The sequence below is a fragment of the Gossypium hirsutum genome, chromosome A02 (genome assembly GCF_007990345.1).
Source record: "Gossypium hirsutum isolate 1008001.06 chromosome A02, Gossypium_hirsutum_v2.1, whole genome shotgun sequence".
Classification (NCBI taxonomy): Eukaryota; Viridiplantae; Streptophyta; class Magnoliopsida; order Malvales; family Malvaceae; genus Gossypium; species Gossypium hirsutum.
Window position 1 is genome coordinate 66,741,075 of NC_053425.1, and position 22,468 is coordinate 66,763,542.

The following is a 22,468-nucleotide window of genomic DNA, read 5'->3' on the forward strand; positions in this document are numbered from 1 at the left end:
TAAAATTTTAGAACTCGGTCAAATTACGATTTAAGAACCTCTAATTAATGATCAACATCAATTTCATGCTAAAAGCTTTTAGAACTCATATTTTGCATCTTTTGCAATCTAGTCCCTAATGTCAAATTGGACACTTTATCCATAAACTTTCTTCATGAAATTTTTACACAAGCATACCAACATATCTTAGATCATCAAACAATCATAAAATAGTTATTTCTATTTTAGATTTGTGGTCTCAAAACCACTGTTTCGACTAGGCCCTAATTCGGGATGTTACAACTCTTCCCTTTTTAGGAATTTTGGTCTCCGAAAATCTTACCAGAAAATGGTTTGGCTTTCACATAGACTCCTTTGTCTCACAATCATCGTTAAGGGACTTTCACTCAGCTTGTGACTTTAGTACTTAGCTCTTTAATTTCTCATACTAGAGTCATGAGCAATTCTTCGCTATACAACACATCAACTGAATCTTGATCTCTATCGGAGAATTCATGTACTCAAGGGTCGAATCCATACCGTTATAGCACATATATACATAACATACTTGAATCTTTTTATTTTAAATGGAAAAGCTAGCCAGTTCATCATGACCTTCTACTCTCTATCATTTCATACAGCCCGATAATTTGCTAATTCAACTTTCAGTTGCCCTTAAATTTTAAAGCCTCATTTAGTTACTCCCAAGAAGTCACTATATAAAACCCGAACCTCAATCTGATTAATGGAGACAAGCATTTCAAGAAATCTAACAACCTTAGAGACACACAATTCTATTAATATGTTAGGTAAGAATTCAGCACATACCCAAAATGATTTACAGATTTCGCCAAACATTTAACAACAAGCCACATAACATCTTTCTCTTCCAAAGACGGGAATAATCCTGATATGAAATCCATAGTAATCTCAACCTCATTTTCATTCAAATATCACTTGGCGAAAATAGTTTTGATGACACTTGATGTTCGACTTTAACCCTAATAACATTTCAAGTGTTCATACACAAAGATCAAAAATGTCAAGTTTTAAACTCAATCACTAATACACTATTCTTGTGAGCTTTCTTGTAGAATTTTTGTATAAGTTATGGATTTTCTATCCAAGCACTTATAACTGCATTTTGTTCTTCTTGAAGATCATACAATAATTAAATCATCATCTTTTAATAATTTCAAGTCAGCTACACTATCTAAACTCGGATCTTTCTATGACATCGAATATTTTAAGCTATCACATTGCATTATAGTCTTATAGCACGTCACAATCCATTCAACAACACATCACTGGAAATCAAGAAATTTTTACCCAATATAGACTAGACCAGTTCAAACGCTTCTGTTATTAATGTTCTCGTCTGTTCAAAGCTTTACTAACATGCACTAGACCATTCAAATTTCACAAGGCAAAAATTTTATCAATCATAGCAACTTTAAATCATATCAAAATCTTCTAGGAAATACACACTTTCTTTCAGACTATCTGTCTTTTACCCATAAAGAATGAAATCTCATTCTCAGACCTGGAATAGAATCGAACATAAATGTCTTATTTAATATTTCAAACAAATAATCCATACAAATTGGATCACCGAATCAGTCTTAATTATAAATTAATGACATTTCAAGAAATTCTCTTTTCTAGTTGATAGAGCCATTCAACATGCAATCTTTTAAAATTCGTTTATCATGCTAATCAAAGAACTTTACCATTGCTTCAGCTCAAAATAATAAGAATATCCCGATTGAAGACATTAACCTTTAATTAACTTACTTGGGAAAAGAAATCCACCATACAAATTGAAACTCACAATTTCACCATTTATGCTTTTGCCGACGTGAAGTCCTTACACAAAAATTATAGAAATTCGAATACTAGAATTATCATGTTCTACGATCAAACCAGAAGCATAATCATGTTTGACATAGTCATCATAAGTTGAAGAACACACTTTATATAAAAGTCATGCTTGATAAATTACGAAATAAAGCTAACAAGAAAACCAAGATAGAGGAATCCAAATTAGAGAAATCCAAGATACTATATCATATTGAAAAACCAAGAACAAGGCTCATAAGAAGATATGAAAGATCTCGATAATTCCTCAGAGAAGAGAAGTCCAGAAGAAAACATCATTCAAACCACTGGAATTAAGTGCAACAAGGATAATGTACCTTCCCATATATATCGGAGAGAACAACAATTAGAACAAACAGAATCATAGCATCATGTGCATTTTCTCATAAAATCCCAACAGGCGGAATGTAACAGAATACCAAAGAGAAATAGAGCAATACAGATTATAAACCAGTTACACTGACAATGCCTTCGTCTAACATTATGATTAGAAAGCATTCCCATACAAATAATAATTTATCAGAAAAAAGATAGCCATAATAACACTTTTGAGAACAAATGAACTCATAGAATACCTCAAGAGAGACAATCATAATCTGTTTACTGTAATCTATCACATTCTGATATCTTACCTTTCAAACATTATTCCTTCGATTATTTCTATCATCACCAGTCTCGCATTATTCGTTTCACGAAAGAAAATTAGTTCTGAAGAAATTTCAATTAATACATTCTCTCGATATCATGCCTGAATTAGTAGATTTACCAAAGCTAATCTGTTATCTAACTGTGATATTTCGTAAACCAAATAATCTTTAGATCAACCTGATACCTTTCTAACTCTATCTTTTCTTACTAACCCATTCTCAATCTCTAATTATATTTATAATTATTCTACAACCGAACTCTTTGGTTTCACGTTTGGGAACTTATTCAGCATAACTCTCGTGGAATTTCGTTATAAAAACACCACTTCGGTAAGGGGGTAAGGTCGTAAGGTCCTTAACGTGTCTCTCATACACATACATATGACACGACTTTCATCATCATAATCATATCATCCACTTCGGGCAAACTACCATTCATATTTGTTTTACGCAAACTTTCCAGTTATCTCCTTTAAACAAGTGCACTTATGCATGCATTCTATGAATTCCAAATAACTTTACTTATCATATTCATTCCTCAAACAAGTCAGGAACATAACATCATATGAGGGCCAACAAACATGGATAAGTATATCACAATCTAAACTTTCATCTTGCACATCATCATATACATATCATTACAATCATATAAATCCAAGCAATTTAACACATTTACTCAAGCTATACGGGCTCGCCAATCATAATTATTCAAACAAGTAAACATAAACATTCGTTCTATCAATATTTTTGGTGAGTTACCTAAACACATGCATTCATTTGAGCAAATCAGTCATATACATCATAGAATTATTGATTAAACATAGGTAAGGCCATTAAAATATAATTCTTTATTTCATTTCAAGGATTCATTGCAATCCATAAAAATTTAATGTCCAATCGGAACAATGACATTTTATTCATAACATGATATTATGGACCTTATTCATACCTTTTCGAGTTTCAACTCATCATAACTGCACTTTACTCGGATACTTTAGTATCACTATCAACATGGTTGGGCGTAGCTTGGTTGGAGAGCACCTTTGTCCATACAAGATAGTTCTCATTCACGTCAGGAGACATCACACTATCACGAGTAGTAATATGGCATGTATAGCTAGACTCACATACGATATGTTAGTCTGAAAATCGACTAAACCATGACTCTGATACCACTAAATGTAACACCCCTTACCCGTATTCGACGCCTAAATAAGGTATGAGGCATTACTGGACTTAATCATACACAACACGTAAAATCGGGCTACAAAATTCCATTCATATCAAAATCATTCAAACACATGCATAATGTCCCTTACATGGGCCTTCGAGGCCCCAAACATGCATTAAAAGTAGTTACGAACTAAACCAAGAACTTTAAAAAGTTTTGGGAAAACTTAGAAAATTTTCCATAGAATAGGGTCACATGCCCATGTGCCCTTGAGACACCCATATCCTCAGACTGTATAACTCTCTGTTTATGACATAAGCAAAACAAATTGAACCACACGGCCAAGTCACACGCCCGTGTGCCAGGCCATGTGATGAATTAAATTCTCGCAAAAATGCTACAGACTTCACATGCCCTGGACACATGCCTATGTCTCCAGGCCGTGTCCTCCACACGGCTAAGACACACGGTCATGCCTCTACCCATGTGATCAATACTTAGGCTATTTTTCAAGCCTCTTGTTACCCTTAATCCCAACCATACTTATACACACCAAAGGCATATAACATAGCATCAATTTAAGGATTAAACATCCTCATTTAAGTCCACGTGCTCCGCATACTCATATTATACCACATCGAAACACACCAATTCACATTCATTTATCCTTGTCATTCTGATGACTACTTTTACCGTTATACTATGATTATCAACTTACCAAATAATCTCAACTTAATCTTCAAGCATTCTTATTCAAGGCATTATTATCTTATTACCATATCACACATTAGTTCCACGGCTATGACCACTTCGATTGGTTATAAGGGATTCATCAAGCACATATGTATATATGCCATGACACTAACCATTCATAGCAAATAAGCATGACTACTTCATCACATCACAAAGCATCAGAACAAAGCATGGATAGATAGGTTTACAAATCATAATCAATATGAGCCGCATCTCATGGCCATATGCAATAAATCGATATAGGCTGATACATTTGGCTAACTCATAAGAACTCATATCATAATAACTAAGTCCCTATATATGCCACTCACTCAAAGACACTTAAAGTTTATCAATACCGCAAAGGTGATAGCTTGATAGTGTGATGCTGCCTCCGATGATCTCCAACCCTGAGCCAACCTGACAACATCAAATGTAAAAATGGCTATTTATTCCGATTTAGTCCATAACATTGTTCTTTCCCGATCCAAGCCCGAATTTCGTTTTACTTGATTATTGAGCTTGAAAGCTTGAAAACCCAAGCCATGGTGTCTTCTTAGTTCACACGGCCATGAGGAAGAAAAGATGGAAAATTTTGGCATTTATTTTGTCTTTTAGTCCATTTAATTACCAAATTACCAAAATTCCCTTAATGTCTTTCTTTGAAATTTCACCTATCCAAGCCCATTTTTGTCCAAAATTTTAAAAGTTGGTCAAATTACCATTTAAGGACTCTAATTAATGATCCAATCCAATTTCATGCTAAAAGCTTCTAGAACTCATATTTTGCATCTTTTGCAATCTAGTCTTTAATGTCAAATTGGACACTTTATCCCTAAAATTTCTTCATGAAATTTTTACACAAGCATACCAACATATCATAGATATCAAACAATTATAAAACAATTATTTCTATTTTAGATTTGTGGTTTCGAAGCCACTATTCCGACTAGGCCCTAATTCAGGATGTTACAGGTGTTACATGTTGCTTGTAGGCCAAGTACATGATTCTGATGCATGAATCTTGAATAAATAAACATGTTCTTGGGATTATGTATTAATAGGTGTTTGATATGTTGATAATGAATTTGCATTTGTGTTATTGCATATAATGTAATGAGTTGAGCATTTGGGTCATTTAGACCAAATGGGATAAAAGCTTGGTAGTATTGTAAGAAAATATGCAAATTTTGAGCAGACTGACCCCCATGGTCATGATTCTCCCTTATTGAGTTCGCGACATCAAGTCCCTGTCATCCAAGTCACAATATTCCCTTATTGAAGTTGTGAAATTAAACTCTCTACCTTCACTATTACAACATCGAGCTATTGCCCTCAATGTCACAACATTCATTCTTTGATGTCACAACAACACCCCTATATTAGTTATTTTTATATTTTAGTCCCTCATTTGTTACCAAAGTTTCATAAAAGCTTTCGTAAGCTTACTTATAACCTAGATTTGAACAATTAATATTAATAAAAGATATAAAAGCTTAATCATTTGCATGTTTATAAAAGCTTAATCATTTGCATGTTTTGCATTTTAAATATTGAAATAAAATTGTAGTTACTCTGACAACAAATGTAACATCTCATATCTCAGATTTGGCGGTCAAGTTAGATGTGAGGTGTTACATTTTGTAAATTAAGTTATAATGTGTGATTTATATGTTTGAATGTTTATGTAGTGTTGATTTGGTTGATGAATGGACTAGATATAATATGTATATGACTAGGTTGTTAGATGGCTTCGTTGATGAGTAAGTTAGCATGATGGTTGGATTTGTATATTGTTGTGGCTTGTTTATATCTAGCATTTTGAAAGTGTTTTGGTATGCAATTTAGGTTTTCCAAACTTGGTTTTTATGCCCCATAGGTGTTAATTAATATAAGGCACATGTATGTGTCAAAAGAAGGTAATTACAAGGCTAACTTTCGAATGCAAGGACCAAAGCTCTAATACCTTTTCTCTAGGTATCGATACCTAGCTTGCCAGAATGCAAATTTCTATAATAATAGGGCTAGGTACCAAAACCTAAAGCCACGAGTACTGATACTTAGGTCTTGGCAAGTTCTTTGCACTGTTTTGGTGCTTTTGAATCTTTGAGACCCATACTTGGTCCCAAAAACCTTTGGACACTTAGAAATTGATTATAATTATAATTTTAAAGTCGTAAATTTATCTACTTTTTATAATTCTTCAAAAACATTTTAAAACTTAACCCATTTACTTGATTAATAAATGAAGATAGTCTGAGCTGCTTTGACAATGAGTGTGATGGCTCACATTCAAATCCAACAACCGAGTCGGTTGTGTGGTGGCACATTATCAAAGAGCCCTACTTGTACTGCAGCCACAGTGCTTGCCCCATGCCACTATATTGTTTTGAGCTGTTTTCAATTTTCGAGGTCCGTTTTGGATCTCGAACACCTTCAAACCACTTCAAAATAATTTTAAATTGTTTCTAAAGTCTTTTGATTTTCCTAAACTTGGATCCATGATTTTATGAAAATGTTTTTAAGTTTAAATTTTTAAATTGTTTCAAAAAATTTTGTTTACTCATGCTTTGGTAGCGTCTCTAATCTGCACTAGTTGTTGGAACGAGTGAAAGGTGTTATAACAATCTTAATTTTGTGTATACTAATGAGGTTGCAATTAATTAAGTTAAACTTAAATCACATCTTGCACTATTTATTAATTGACGATTACACTCTAGACAAGACCTCAAAGACATGAGAAATGTTTTCAAATTACATAACCAATTCTTGTGTCCATCTTTATCTTTATTTTAATTCTTTTTATATGTGTCTGATCAGCCTTTTAACTTTTTACTTAATACAATTTTTTAGACAAAAAAGTATTGAATAAGATCTACTTACCACTTAATATTGAAAATGTCAAATTGATTTTATTTTTAAAAGAATTTATATTTGAAATAGATGATCAATTTTTCATGAAAAGAGTGAAGTATTCAAATTATTATATTTAACTTTTTTATCCAAAATTATAGAAAATAAAATAGTATATCAATAAAAATAAGTTTAAGAAATGCATAATTTATAAATAAAAATTATTTTTATAAAACAATATAATTATATTCTATACTTAATTTTATTAATTTATCAAATAATTTTTTAATATAAATTTAATATTTTTAAATTTTAGTAAAAAACCAACACTTAAATTTTTTATTTTTAATTTAATTTTTCATACAACAGCTAACAACAAATACGAAACTCAACGTTCACAATACTGTTGCAAATTAACATAATGCTAAAAGAGTATTAACAAATACTCGCCTAAAATTTTTGAAAATATTTATCATTTCTTATTTTAAGAATTTTAATTGTCCACCATTCAATTATAAATTGCAATTTAAAGCATGAGTTGTTTATGCATCAAATGCATTAATTCTATACTATTAAACTAAATCTATGCTTTGAAAAAAATTTAATTGGTGAATAAAGCAACTATAAGGATGAATTATGGTACTGCATTAGTCAATTCTTTCTTATTGCTCAACTTCCTTTGTTCAAAAAAGTAAATCCAAACATGAAATTCACTTTATTAATTGTTAAAAGGATATAGGCTTAAATATATAATTGTTACTTAAATTATATCACTTTTTTCATTTAGGTACTAAATTTTTTTTATAAAAAATGTATCTAAGCTATAATTCTGTTTTATTTTACCCAAAATTATTATATCGTCCAATAAGAACGCAATATACGTTATGCTATTATCATATGCCGTACACCTTTTGAAATTGATAAATTAAATACTAATTTTACCAAAAAAATTTAAATACTTAAATGAGAAAAAAAATTTGGAGCCAATTTTATAATTAAATCAAAAGTATATAGTATAACAGTTATAGATTTATATTTGCAAATTTAACCCTTTTCTTTTTCTACGATATACCCTACAAGTTCACGTAAAAACGTGGCATTGTCTTAATTGAATCCAATAAATAAACGAAGGCTGGAAAAATAATTCAAACACCAATAATTGGTGCTAAATTTAGTTACAATACACGTTGTTGATAACAATGGCTACAACAAAAATTGCGATAATTGGGGCTTCCCATAAATCATTAAATCTAGCTCCATCCCCACACTTAGGGAATATATTATGTTATCAAACATATAAATTTTCAAGTATCTTCACAAAAAACTTTAAATATAAAATCACGAAATCGTTTAGAATACTGCTTCGGATCCACAGCTGATATAGAAGTAGGGTCATATTGAATGGATTTATATGCATGCTCAAGCCTCTTGGTAATATCATAATCTTGAAGTATGTCAATTATGCCAAAAAACATTATGACTTCATAACACTCCCCTGTTTGTTCTCCTACAAGGTGAAATACCGATTTGGGTTTTCTTATAGTTCTTTCTACTTTTGCTGGCATGTTAGCACCCAACTTTATGGTACCCCACCTGCAAGTTCATTTGGTTCTTAATATACAAATGCAAATTAAATCTTCCTCTTTTCGAATGATACTAAGTACAAAGTAGAAAGTAGTTTCACTGAAATTCCCCTTTGTTGTTAAATATGTGATGCTTGGAATGATTTCTATTTGTTTTCATAGTAATGAATGATTAATATAATATCTTTATCTTTGGTAAAACTTTTGTTTACTATAATCATGCACTTGCTAATGGATAACTTTTTAAAACTAAATTAGCTATGAAGAACTATGGCATGATTCAGACAAGAAAACTGGAATATAAAAGAGAGAGAGAGAGAGAGAGATTATTTACCTTTTAGGGTCTAGAAAATGTTCCTCCATATCTGGTGGAGTTGATTCATTCTCATAATTTCCTACAATAGAGAAATGAAACATATAAATCAAAAGAAAAAGTTATGACTGGAGAAGTATGCACTTAATTAACCTAAAATAAAAAAAAAAGAGTATTATAAAATGAAAAATAACCAGATGAACTTCGCCTTCTGCAAGGAACGAATTCTCCATTAGCTGATATTTCCTTAAAATGAATGCCCACCAGAAGACTGTAGTCCATGGTCCTCTCCTGTTCAAGAAACTCACAATCCCTATCTATTTGCCTGTTAGTAAAAACATAAAAATATTTAATGCAGTTGGTGAAGGAGGAACACTTCAAAGCAATACTAAATTAGTTTTCTATTCATGGATGATAGGAGTATGAAGTAAAATTAAAGAAAAAAATCATAACAATAATTAGGTGCTACATAATTACTCAATATGCTTCGTTACTTTAGCCTCGAGCTAGTGGAATAAATCAGTTAGAAAACAAAAAGAAGAAATTGTACTTTACCAGCAAAACTCTTCAAACCAAGCTTTTTCGAGTTTGAATATGAAATTCAAATCAAGGTCCTTAAGTATTGTAGTACTGTCGATCTCAGACTCAGACTTATCTGTTATGCGTCCTAGAGAAGATCCTTTTAAATCAAAGCGTCTATGAATTGTATACTCGGAACGTAAAAGGTTTCCCATAATAATGAATCGTACCTGGATTGTCAGTCCTATCAATTGCATCCTTTAAAAAATTGTTATAGTTTATTAAAAATGATTTCTTACAATAGTTACAACATCAATTTATGCAACTTTCTTTACTAAAATAAATTCATTAAAATGTTATTACTTATTTTTTCTTTGTCAATACATTTTAGCAAAATAAATTTTAATTGTACTAACCTTTCTTTGAATCGGCCCAGTTAATTTTACGCAGTGCAACCCATAATATTTAATGACCAAAGTGTTTTCAAAGGATCGAACATGATTATAATATGCAAAAAGCATCCTTATAAACACCTATAGAACAAAGCAAGTGTAGTTATTAACTTGGATTGGCAATAATCAACATTACTTTCAAACTATAATAGATGTGAAAGTACATAACTTACTTTCACTTCTGACTTCTTCATTGTTTTTATCATATATCGATCATCCTCTGTCAAGTAAAAAAAGCTCCCACTTTTACCGGGGGAAGATAGTTCTCTTAGTGCACCATTTCCACAGATAGATATCATGTAATCTGCAGGGTCCACCTTGAACAACTTCCTCAAAGCCCTTTATACATATGGTGATATGCAGTCATTTAGCACGCATGATCTTAAGGAATTTTAGATGAGAATCTGAAAATCTCCAACTACTATTGACATCAAGAAAGGTTCTCTAAAAAAGACAACTTTGATTTTGGTATTTATTGTAAAAGATCATAATTTATAATAATTTTGTTCACTTCTTTTTAAAAATTACTTGCCAAATATGCATGCATTAAAAAAATATCAATAATGTATATAATGCCTTACCTAAAAACTACCGGACAATAATCCTTCCATTTAAATTCACAAGATTGATGCGGTGGAGTGTACTTGCTGCCTTCTGTAGGAAATCTTGTCCAAATTTTCTCTTTAGGATCAAAAGCTGCCGCCTTCAGATCAAGAGACGTTGCTGGAGCAGGTCTTCCAACAGAATGCCTGTGTAATCTCTCCCGCAATGTTAATGTGACAAATTCGCATATGATTACTAGATGATCTAATTTTGATATAATTAGGAAAGAAAATATTGATAATAAAGTAATTTCATGTAAAACTAGTAGAAAAGAAGAATAAGGATGTTCATATTGGTTTATCAAGATTTATGTTAGAAATAGTAAACATTTTTTTGCCAAAAAAAAAAAGGAATATTTACATATCTAGTACAAAAAATAAATAGATAGATTATAGAGTATAAAATGTTTTTAAATCATTTGTTCTTTAGTCTAATTTTTATTATCTGTAATTCTCATTAAAGTAAAGGTATGACACAAATTTATGGAATATATGGTCAATCAAATCATTAGACTTCCAATCTCTGATCCAACTTTTTGAATCTATTGATTCAATAATATTAAATAAAATATGCATGTGAGTAAATCATATGATTTTTTTTATGTAATAAAAAAAGTAGAGCAATACAAAAGCATCATTTAGTAAAATGATATTGTTCTAATATATGTGGCACCTATTGGATGTGAAATCTCTTTACTTAAGTCAAAACCTAAATGGACTAACATAGAATAACTAACAGCCCTAAATGCTTTAGCTAACTAAATTATATACAGCGGATCATTTTTTAATTTTCATGTTTTCAAAATTTTCACTTTTAATAAGAAACAAGGTTTCCCAACAAGGGTGGGTAGAAGAGCCACGGGACTGGCCCTCCAAAATATGGAAAATTATCATTAATTTCTTCAATTGTTTTAAAATTTTATTTAAATCTCTTCAAAAAATTTGAAATTTTAATTAAACTTTAAAATTTTCAGAAATCCGCAATTTCTCAAAAATTTTAATTTATTTTTAAAAATTCTCATCAAATCCATTATTTTGAAAATTTTAAGGGTCAACTGTGCCAGAGTAATCTCAAACCCTCCATACTTTTGCAGAGCAATCTTTAGCATGATTAAGTATTATTGTTTCATTCCATCATACTCAGGTAGAATTCATGTAAATAGTTATTTACAAGTATATGTACCATAAAAGTTGTTCTATAGTCTTCCAGAAGAACTTGAAAGACATACCGATTTACAAGTATATTTTGTTGCCTTGTTATGTACAATTTGATTAAAGTGGTTAGAAAATTATTTAAACATCTATAATATTGTTGGATATGATAAAAAGAACAAATTTAAAATAGAAAAATATAAATATAGAGAATGGCACCTGATTCCCAATTGTAGATTGAGCATAAGTTCATAGTTCTTGTGCCCTCTAGATATCGTTTCACCTGGTTTTTTTCCCAGTTTTGGCACTTTCAATGGTAATTCGAGGTTAAACTTCGGATTTGTATCATCATGTTGATGTTGAACTTGAACACATAATAACTCAGAATCCAAATCTCTCCTCACTTCCGTTAAATCAGTACTATCATCATCACTCTCCCACATATGCATTTTATCTGGCCTTTCTATGCCTACGCTTACCCTCCCATCAATCGACAACCTCCTTGGATTATCATCAGTCTTTGCTGAATACCATGCCAATACTTTTTGGGATGGCATAATCGAAACATTTTCGCTTGGGCAAATCTTACAATCAGCCAACTCAATATAGACAGTTTGAGGATCCCATTCAAGATTTGCAGCCTGGGAGGACTCTGAAGGATAATATGTCCCATTTTGCTCATCCGGATCCTTACTCCAATTACCCACATAAAAGCTTCCATCTGGCCAATAATAAGTTCCATTTCCTTTTGGCATACCATCTTCCCACTGACCGTCATATTTATTCTCATTGCTCCACACAAAAGTACCGGTTCCACAAATCATACCATTCTTCCACTCTCCTATATAATGGTTTTCATTTTGCCATTGATATTTCCCAAGCCCTTCTTGCAAACCACGACGCCATTCCCCATCATACCAATCTCCATTCGGATAGAACCTTATGCCATGACCATGCTTAAAGTTCATCACCCATTGCCCCTTATATGTATCGCCGCTAGGTCCAGTATATATACCAATCCCATCAATATATCCACTTTTGAACTCCCCTTCATAAGTAGCACCTGATGGCCAACTAAACCTTCCTTTGCCCATAGTTTTGCCCCTATGCCACTCTCCTAAGTACATGCAACCATCAGTCCATAAATATTTCCCTTGTCCCTCGGGAAAATTATCATACCACTGCCCGGTATAATAATCCCGTTTGGTAGAATTTTCTCTACTAAGTATGGCTCCCCGGATATATTATCACTTTTATCATTATTATTTTCAAGATCATCATCCGTTGCATTTGCCATAGTTATTGTCCCGAAAATGCTGTTTGCACGCTTTTTGGCAGCATGTGTTTTGCGCACGGTGGCCTCCCATGCCTTCAGAACACCACTTTGCTCTTTGTTCATTGTGTGCAACCGTTTGCAACCGTTACAGTCAACAAGATGCCTTTACACTGATAATTTGAGCCTTATTATGATTGTATGCAAGAAAATCATGACTACCCTGGAAGAAAATTGTCATACCAAAATGGCTTAATGACGCAGAGAACTAACTATAAAAAAATGATGCAGAGAACAATGTAATAAGCAAATTGTATGAACCTTACAATGTTCTTCCTTCTTTCTTGTTTCAATGAAGGAATGAAAGAGTGATTGAACCAATGAATTATTTTCTTCTTAATCCCAACAGAATAATTTCCAAATTTTGTGTCAAAATCATTTTCTTTTGAAATTTTTATGGGATAAATTTTGTGGTTAGATTACTGAGAGTCACAAGTAGACCGTACAATCAGCGTAAATGTCTTTTTTAACAAATTATGTGATGATGTGGCAATAGATCTTTGCATTACAATGTTTATAATAGGACTACATGTTAAAATCCACGAAATACTCCTGGAAATTGACAACATCTTGACTCTGTATTTTGGTATCTTGCCTAAAAAAAGTCAGAACGGGAACCATAATTCTCTCCTTTATGATTCAAACGGTGACTTGTTCGTTCCCTACAACCTCTAGAAACCCTGACATCTGGAGGGACAAACGACACAAAGATGCAAATTTTTTTTTTTCTATTTTTGGTGTTACCTTACGTTCATGCAAATCATAGTATAAATCTTGAGTTTCTCACTGAGGTCAACAGTCTAACTTTTTAATTTATTGACATATGAAATTTAATCTTTTAACAAAAAAATAATTTTAAATATTGATAAATCAAATATTGAAGATAGAATTTTAAAACCAAACATTTAATCAAAGTTAAATTCTGAGAAAAAAAAAAGTAAATATTAATTTTATGTTATAAAATAAAAGACACAAAGAGAATGGGAGAGCAAAAGAGAGAGTGTATTTTATTGATCAAATACAATATTTACAAAGCTTCTCCAAAATCTCTATTTATAGGCATAAGAAGTATAAATAAAGTAGAGATCTACTTCTAATGACCATTAGAATTTAAAGTATATCAAAACTTATCTTAATATTGATGGACATCCACTTAATAAGATATTCATAATATTCCCCCTTGGATGTCCATTAGTAGATAATATGTCCCGTTAAAACTTATTAAGATAAAAGCCCTGTGGGGAAAAAAATTCCTAATGAAGGAAAAAGAGTACACATATCTATAATACACATAATATGATGCCTCATTAAAAACCTTACAAAAAAATCAATGGGAAAAAACCTCAGTTAAGGGAAAAAGAGTACAGTGCGCATTTACTCTCCCTCATGAAAATATCACATAATATCTCATATTCTATGTATTCAATCTTGAATACTAGCTTTTCAAATGACCATTTGAACATATTTGCTAAGCATTTATATCAACATTCTTTTGAAAGTCATGAGTGAGGGAAAATTTTGACGAAAATATATTTTGATCTCTTTAAGAGTTTCAATAATAATCATAACAAACATTAATCATAATCCCTCTATAAAAATACAAATAGGATTTTTGGATCATTTTATAATCTTCTTTCAACTATGTAACACCCCTAACCCGAATCCGCCACTAGAACAGGGTTACAAAGCATTACCATAATTTACAGATCAAATAAAAATATTCCACATCATACAGTATTCATATCAGAAATTAATTATAAAGTCCCTTATATGGACCCTCGAGGTCCAAAACATGCATTTGAAACGAGTCGGGACTAAACCTAGTTCATAGAGAATTTTTCGTGAAATCTCAAATTTTTTTCTAGGTGCAGGGGACATACGTCTGTGTGGTCAAGCCGTGTGGTTCACACAGCCAGGGACACGCCTGTGTCTCAAGCCGTATAACTCACTGACCTGGATCACAGTCAGGTCACACATTCGCATGCTAAACCGTGTATAGGTGCAAGGGTCACATGGCCAAGCCACACACTCGTGTGCTAGGCCGTGTGATCAATTCTGAGCATTCTGTTTTGACATTTTAAAGATGTAGGGGACACACGCCTAAGTACTAGGCCGTGTGTCACATATGGTTGAGACACACGCTCGTGTCTCTACCCGTGTGGACAAAAATAGGCTATTTTCCAAGCCACATTTCTCACCAAATTTATCTTCCTCTTACACCAATATTTAAACATATTCACAAGCCATTTTAAAACAATTAATTCAAGTCAAAACCAAGTCTCATGCATGACATACCATCACATACAACTAATGTGCTCTTAAACACCTCAAATGACACTTTACCATCATGTAATTAAATAGACAAACTTACTTAACTTATCGAATTCACCTATATGCATATTTTACCAAAAATGTTAGAATTAATTTTCAATGTGCCAACATGATTTCTATCAATCAATCATTTAAGCACACACCAAACATGTTTTTGCCTCATTTGTACATATCAAAACATGTTCATCACAAGCCATTCCAATGGCTAGTTATAACCCAAACATTTACATGCCAACATTGGCTAATTAACCTATACATGCCATTGTAACCATAATTAATTTAACATATATACTAAGGTGGGTCAATGGATAGTGTGAGTGATCTCCACCGATGCTTCCAATCCAACAAGCTTTCAAATTACTATAGAACAAGGGAAAATAAAATAGAGTAAGCACGAAATGCTTAGTAAGTTCGTATAACATGGTAAATAACTTATCATATATTTATGTTCAAAATAAACATGCAAGGCACTATCGACCAATTTTATCACAAGCCCTAAAAAAATATCCTCATCATGTTAGCCAAGTAATCACATATAATAGTCCTTAATCATAGATGAACAAAGTCATCAAGCATGATCTACATTCATGTAACAACCATTTCTTGCATCATTATATCAGGAAATGTCATTTCCATGTACTTCATGTACATAAGGGTAATAATTCGTTTCTAAGTCATACTATTTTGAATAAACATCAAGAAACATGTATGGGCACAATAATAATCAAATTCTCATATACATGTACTTTCCACTTCATGAATTCAAATAACATATACAAATCATACCCATGTATTTCAAGTACATTTTCATAATATTTTGTCTCAAGTTTAGATTATTTCATGTCAGGATTTTGCTCATTAAATCAATTAAAATATCAATGGAAACCCAGGAAAATACACTCGAAGTGTATAAATCTATAATCTTAGATGAACATATTCATCAAATAAGTTCCATGTTCATATATCACCATCTCATACTTCCATATATCATGTATCATCATTTTCATGTATTTTAGGCATATACATGTAATAATTCATTTCGTGTTCATACTTTCTCATGTCAGGATTTTGCCTGTTGAATTTATTTGAAATATTGATGGATACACATGTAGTACACTCGAAGCGTTCAAATCAGAAATCATCAATTCATATTCAAGGGTACCCATAAAGGCACATAATTAGGAATCATACTCTTGAGTTATATAACAGGATGCTCATGTGAGCCATGTAACAAGATGCTTATCTGGTCTATATCAGGAAACTCATAAGAGTTTAAAAGAGGAAGCTCATTGAACTTAATAGGTAACTTTGAATTGCTAATATCAGGGAGCTACGGATAACATAACAGGGAGTTCAAGTGAGCCATGTCAAGAAGCTCATAATAGTACTTTGACAACTTTACAAACTACTTCCCGAGATAGCTAAATTAAGCTATTACGATGTCGGAAACATGAAAATTACTAAAAACGGGACTTGAATACTTACCCAATTAAGCCCAAATAGCTTGCTTGAGCTCACTTTTTCTTAGCTAGGGTTTCCATGTTTTATTTGGGAAAGATGGTGATAAATTGATGATATTTTCATTTTTTTTATCATTTATCATCTTTTAAAATTTCACTTTTCCAATTTCATCCTTTTCTCTAATTAATTTTCCATGGATGAATCATCATCTTTAACAATTAAGCATTTTTAAAGGTCTATTTACCATTTAAATACCTCAAATTTTAAATTCCATAGCTATTTAATCCCTTTAGCTATTATAACTAAACTTTTACATTCTGTGCAATTTGGTCATTTATCAAATTAAACATATAATCGATAAAATTTTTTTATGAAATTTTCATACGACATTATTACCATATTGTAGATCATAAAATAATATTAAACTAAATTTCCTTTTCAGAATCGAATTTGTGGTCTCGAAACCACTATTCCAATTTGACCGAAAATGGGCTATTACAACTATTGACTACGTCAAATTTACCACATATGTTCAATTATTTCAATTCATATAAATGAACATTTTCCCCATAATTTCAATATGCTTCTAAAATTCTAAACCCTTCAAGGATTTTAATATAAACTTTACTAAATAGTGATTCATAAAAGGTTATAACAACAATCGTTAGACGCATGTTAAATCTTTTATAGATTGTTAGTTTAATAATATATCTAAAGGTTATTGCATCCACCACAAAAGTAGATTATGTTTTTTCATAATAAATGTCAGGACTTAGTAAAAACTTCGTATTTTATTCTGTTTTGCAAAACTACTTCATTTGCACCCTCATTGGCTTTATACATTTAGATATTTGGACAATGGTCCAAAAACTCCACAAATTTAATTGTACTTGAGTTACATTTTTCTATTTTAACCAATTTATTCCATATCTATATTTCTCAATAGATTTACTCAAGACCATCATTTTATTTCATTATTGCAACAATATTATTGCGTGCAAAACCATTGTCGACCACTTTTATTATCAGTTCAACATTTTCTTAAATTAACTTGACTTATCAATATATCTTATTTTCACTATTTTAATCTTTAGTTTTAGGTACCTAAATCTCTTTTGGAATTTTACTTATTAGTTATGTCGTGGGTTTCTTCTGGGGCACCCGCCTTTACTATATGACCATCTAGATTTATTATTTTCTTTTATGAGAATTTTCATATTTGGAACTTATAATGAGTTATTGTCACGTGTGAATATGATATGCAAATTGTGCAAGTATACACGTCGAATCAAGTAATAAAGTGATAAGAGAGGTCGTCTCCACAGAAATCGGATTAGGTATAGAAATGGTCAAGTTATGATAATGATTAATGTTATGGCAAAATCGAGTTAAGTATGCAGCGATAAATTTAAATAATAAGGATAAGTGCAAAATGTATACTGACTAATATTGGAAAATGTAAAGGCAAATCAAGAATAAAAATGCAATGGCAATTACGAGAATAATCAAGTGAACAAATAAATAACTAAGAATGCTATGGCAAAGATGCTGCGATAATGAATTGAAAGTCTACGATGTTGACTTGGAAGGATGGGACTACTAAGAATCTACCCTTACTTTCAGTAATGCCTCAGCATAATTGTACTTAATCTACTACTCAAAAGATACCTAAAGTGATATGCTTCTTTCGAGAGCAAGGTCTCAAGTTACCCGGTATATGTCTACAAGCCTTATCACGGTACCCTACACTGTTTTGTCTTCATTCTATAGAAACGCTACTCTATGTATAGAGTCTACTGTGAATATTCGGTCGAATAATCACTTGTATCATTCAATTTTGGTCCAATTAATCCAACTTTTTTAGAATTCAATTCGATTTATGAGCATGTTGCAGATTTATATATGTCTAGAGAATATACACGTACATTTAGAAAATAAAAACAATTCAATGAAATAGTAGATTAAATAAAATATATGCTTCAACCATTACAGAAAATAAAAGTTTCATTATGTAATCCCAACCCTATGAGATTTAGCTCATGGATTGGTGATTAAAATTCATGTTCGAAATAACATCCAACATTGTTTTGATCAAATTAATTCATGGAAGAACAGATTAAAAAATAAAGTAAGAACTTAAGAAGATAATTGTTGCCAAATCAATCTGCTATCTAGTAGCATAGTGTTCTATGGTGGCTGAGAAGGACTGTCCTCGGGTTCCTCTTTCCCGTCTCTACTCAACCACTACCCTCTATTGTTGCCTTTGGCTCTCTCTCTCTCCTTCCCTTAGGGCTTCATCTTTTGGCTTTTTATAAGCATTTCGTCTTAAGGTAACTCCAACAACCTACGACACCCTCTCATCTTTTTTAGGCAAAATTTTCCGGTACAAGTAGAGTTGGGTTGAGACTAATATGTGTTGAATGTTGACTCAGTCATTCTCTTGAATTGCCACGACATTCAAGGTGACAAACTGTCAGACCTTTTGCCCCGACAAACCTTTACTCATTTATTTCTTTCTCCCCAACTTGCGCCTGCCAAACCACCAAACACAACCTTTTTACACGCAATTAAAAGTATCTAACATGTAAACACAATCCAAGCTCCTAATGCAAATGATAAAAATACTAATAAAATGTCCTAAAATTCCACGAAGGGTACCTAACTACAAACATTTAACTAGGTCTAAAGGCATGAATTATAACTCTTTTCAAGAGTTATCATACCCCCAAACCTAAGTTATTGCTTGTCCTAAAGCAAAATGTGCATAAATGCGTGTATGCAATAGTATTGCCAGTGCATGTACCTATCTTGTACTGTCAATCTATTCGAAGACCAATGTATACATAAGTTTTAAACTATCTTCTCTCATTAAAAACTTGTTTGAGTGTCAAAGGTTTGATTTAACAAAGGTAGTGTAGAAAGTTGCTCCCTAAAAACAAGATTTTCTAAGTTTCATATATGTTCAGGCCATAACAATTATCTCTTAGCTTACTCAGTTCATTTGTTACCCAAACTCAGGTCACTCCTACTCTAAGCGTACTAGTACAAGCTTACTTTTTTTTTAAATAAAATATATTTATATTAGGGGATTTAGCATGCCACAAAAGTCTTTAACTTGATAATCACAATGGAGCATACACGTCATTACCTAGTACTCAATCATGTCACAATTTAGACAGAAATCACTCTTGAAGCTAAGGCTTTTGACTTAAAAGATGGATGGAGCAAATAACTACCTCATTAGCTACTCAGCCCGTTTCTATAGCGGAGTTTACTTTCTATTACACACTCTTACTTAAACTCACCTTTCTAATCAACAACAAGATGGAGCAAACAAAATGGTGCTAACCTATTCGACAATTCTACGCATTGGACTGCCTACTATCCTTTAGTTAATAATGTCAGAATTTGGCTTCAAAAGACGTTAAGTTCATCAGAAGATACTCGCTACAACCCTAAAAAAACTGAGTATAGAACATCTCAGTTTTAAGAATTAATTTTCCAAGCAACCAATCGTAAGATAAATTCACATAATCCACTATCACATGTTCAAGATGCATTGAAGAATCTAATTTCATCATTGAACATCATAAGTACAGATTGTGATCCTTATGGACAAATAATACATAATAGTTACATTGTTGTGGCAAAACAGATTCATCTGAACTAAAATAATTATACTAAAGTGGTCATACATACTAAACATAAAATGAAGCCTAAATGCACAACACACTCCCAATCCTAAGGGATGTATTGCCCTTTATGTATGAAAAATATATAAGAGTACAACTACAAAGAGAAATGTATGCAAAAAATTCCATGGCACAAGAGAATAAGATGCAAGATGCATGAAAGAGAAAAAAACTTAGCTGGCTTGGACTAGCATATAGATACCCCGTTCTGCCTAACGAGTGAAATTTCGGGCACTGACCTTGTACCGTCATTTCCTATTTTTAAGGGTCATTTCTTTCCCCTTATTGTTAATCTCCATTAACTCATTGATCAAACAATCAATGTCGTGGTCTTATGTAGGTACGAGAGCTGGTGGTGAAGGTGGAACAAGGTCTTTCCCTTTAGTGGTGGCAGTGGTGGCAGTATCATCCTTTATTCCTTCTTCCTCCTTTTCAAAATTTAGGGATGTCGTCTTTCCGGGCTCTTCAATAGCAGTTTAAGTAGGTGCCTCGATAGCAGGTTGAGTGAGTGCTTTAGTAGCAACTTGAGTGGGCTCCTTGGCAGCATCAGCAAATGAGAGCAAGGTGGCCAAGAAGAGAGGAAATTCTGGCATTGGCTTCATAAAATTCTTTTCCAGAGATTCCCTTAGAGCCAAATCCCTTCTCTTCACATAAGCCTAATATTCAACTTACTGTTGTTGGGCCTACTCCATCTCCTCAATCAGGTGAAACTAATAGATTTTAAAAAGGGACATCCTCTGCTCTAAATGCTTCAAAAAGTGCAATATTCGTTGTAACATCCCTAACCCATATCCGATGCCTGAATAGGGTTATGAGGCATTATTGGACAATTCATCTCATTCACATACATTTATACATTCATAATCAAAATCCATTCACAATGTCCCTAATAAGGTTCTATAAGACCTTAAAATATGCTTAAGAGTGGTTCGGGACTATCACATATAAAAATTTCCAAACACTTAGAAAAAATTTAAATTCATAGATCACAGGCCCGTGTAAGTAGGCCGTGTGCCTCACAGGACTACCGGATACGCCCGTGTCCTAGGCCGTGTGAAAACAGAGCATACATACTGACCTGCACCAAATGGCTAGAGACAAGCCCGTGCGCCTTGGCCGTGGGAAAACTAGAGGGGTTACTGACTTAGGTCACACGGCCAACCACACGCCTATGTGTCTAGCCCATGTACCCTTTGAATTGACCACACAATCCCATATGCCAAGGCTGTGTGCCTCACATGGTCATCTGTGTATCTAAGCTATGCTCGAGACTGACTTAAATTTGTAGTGCTACCCCAGGGGACACACGGTCGTGTAACATAGCCATGTGTCACACACGGCTGAGACACACACCCGTGTCTCTACCCGTGTAGACAAAAATAGGCCATTTGCAAAGCCAATTTACCACCCTAATCTCATGCTCACATTGCAACCAATTTGAAACCATTTTCATACACTTATAGGCGGCCTAAAACATACCAAATTCACATACATATTATACCATTTATTACCAACCATTTAACTACTCAATTCCACATTCAAAATATACCAAATCACCTCATAAAGCATTTTATACATCACACATATCATTTACCAAACACATAATTCAAGCCAACTTAAATGGCTATACATACCATATTTACAAGCCAAATCTCATGGCAAATATCATGACTCAAAACGTACTAAAATAACACTAGCCTATACATGCCATATACCATATTTAGAAAGCTTCAAAAGTACTAACGAGTTGATTCGATAGTGTGATGACGG

General features: G+C 32.5%; 1 pseudogene; it reads right to left on the bottom strand.

Annotated features, from left to right (window-relative positions):
* Positions 1-8,382: 8,382 nt before the first annotated feature.
* On the bottom strand, positions 8,383-13,512 carry LOC107941135 (phosphatidylinositol 4-phosphate 5-kinase 4-like; annotated as a pseudogene).
* Positions 13,513-22,468: the final 8,956 nt, after the last annotated feature.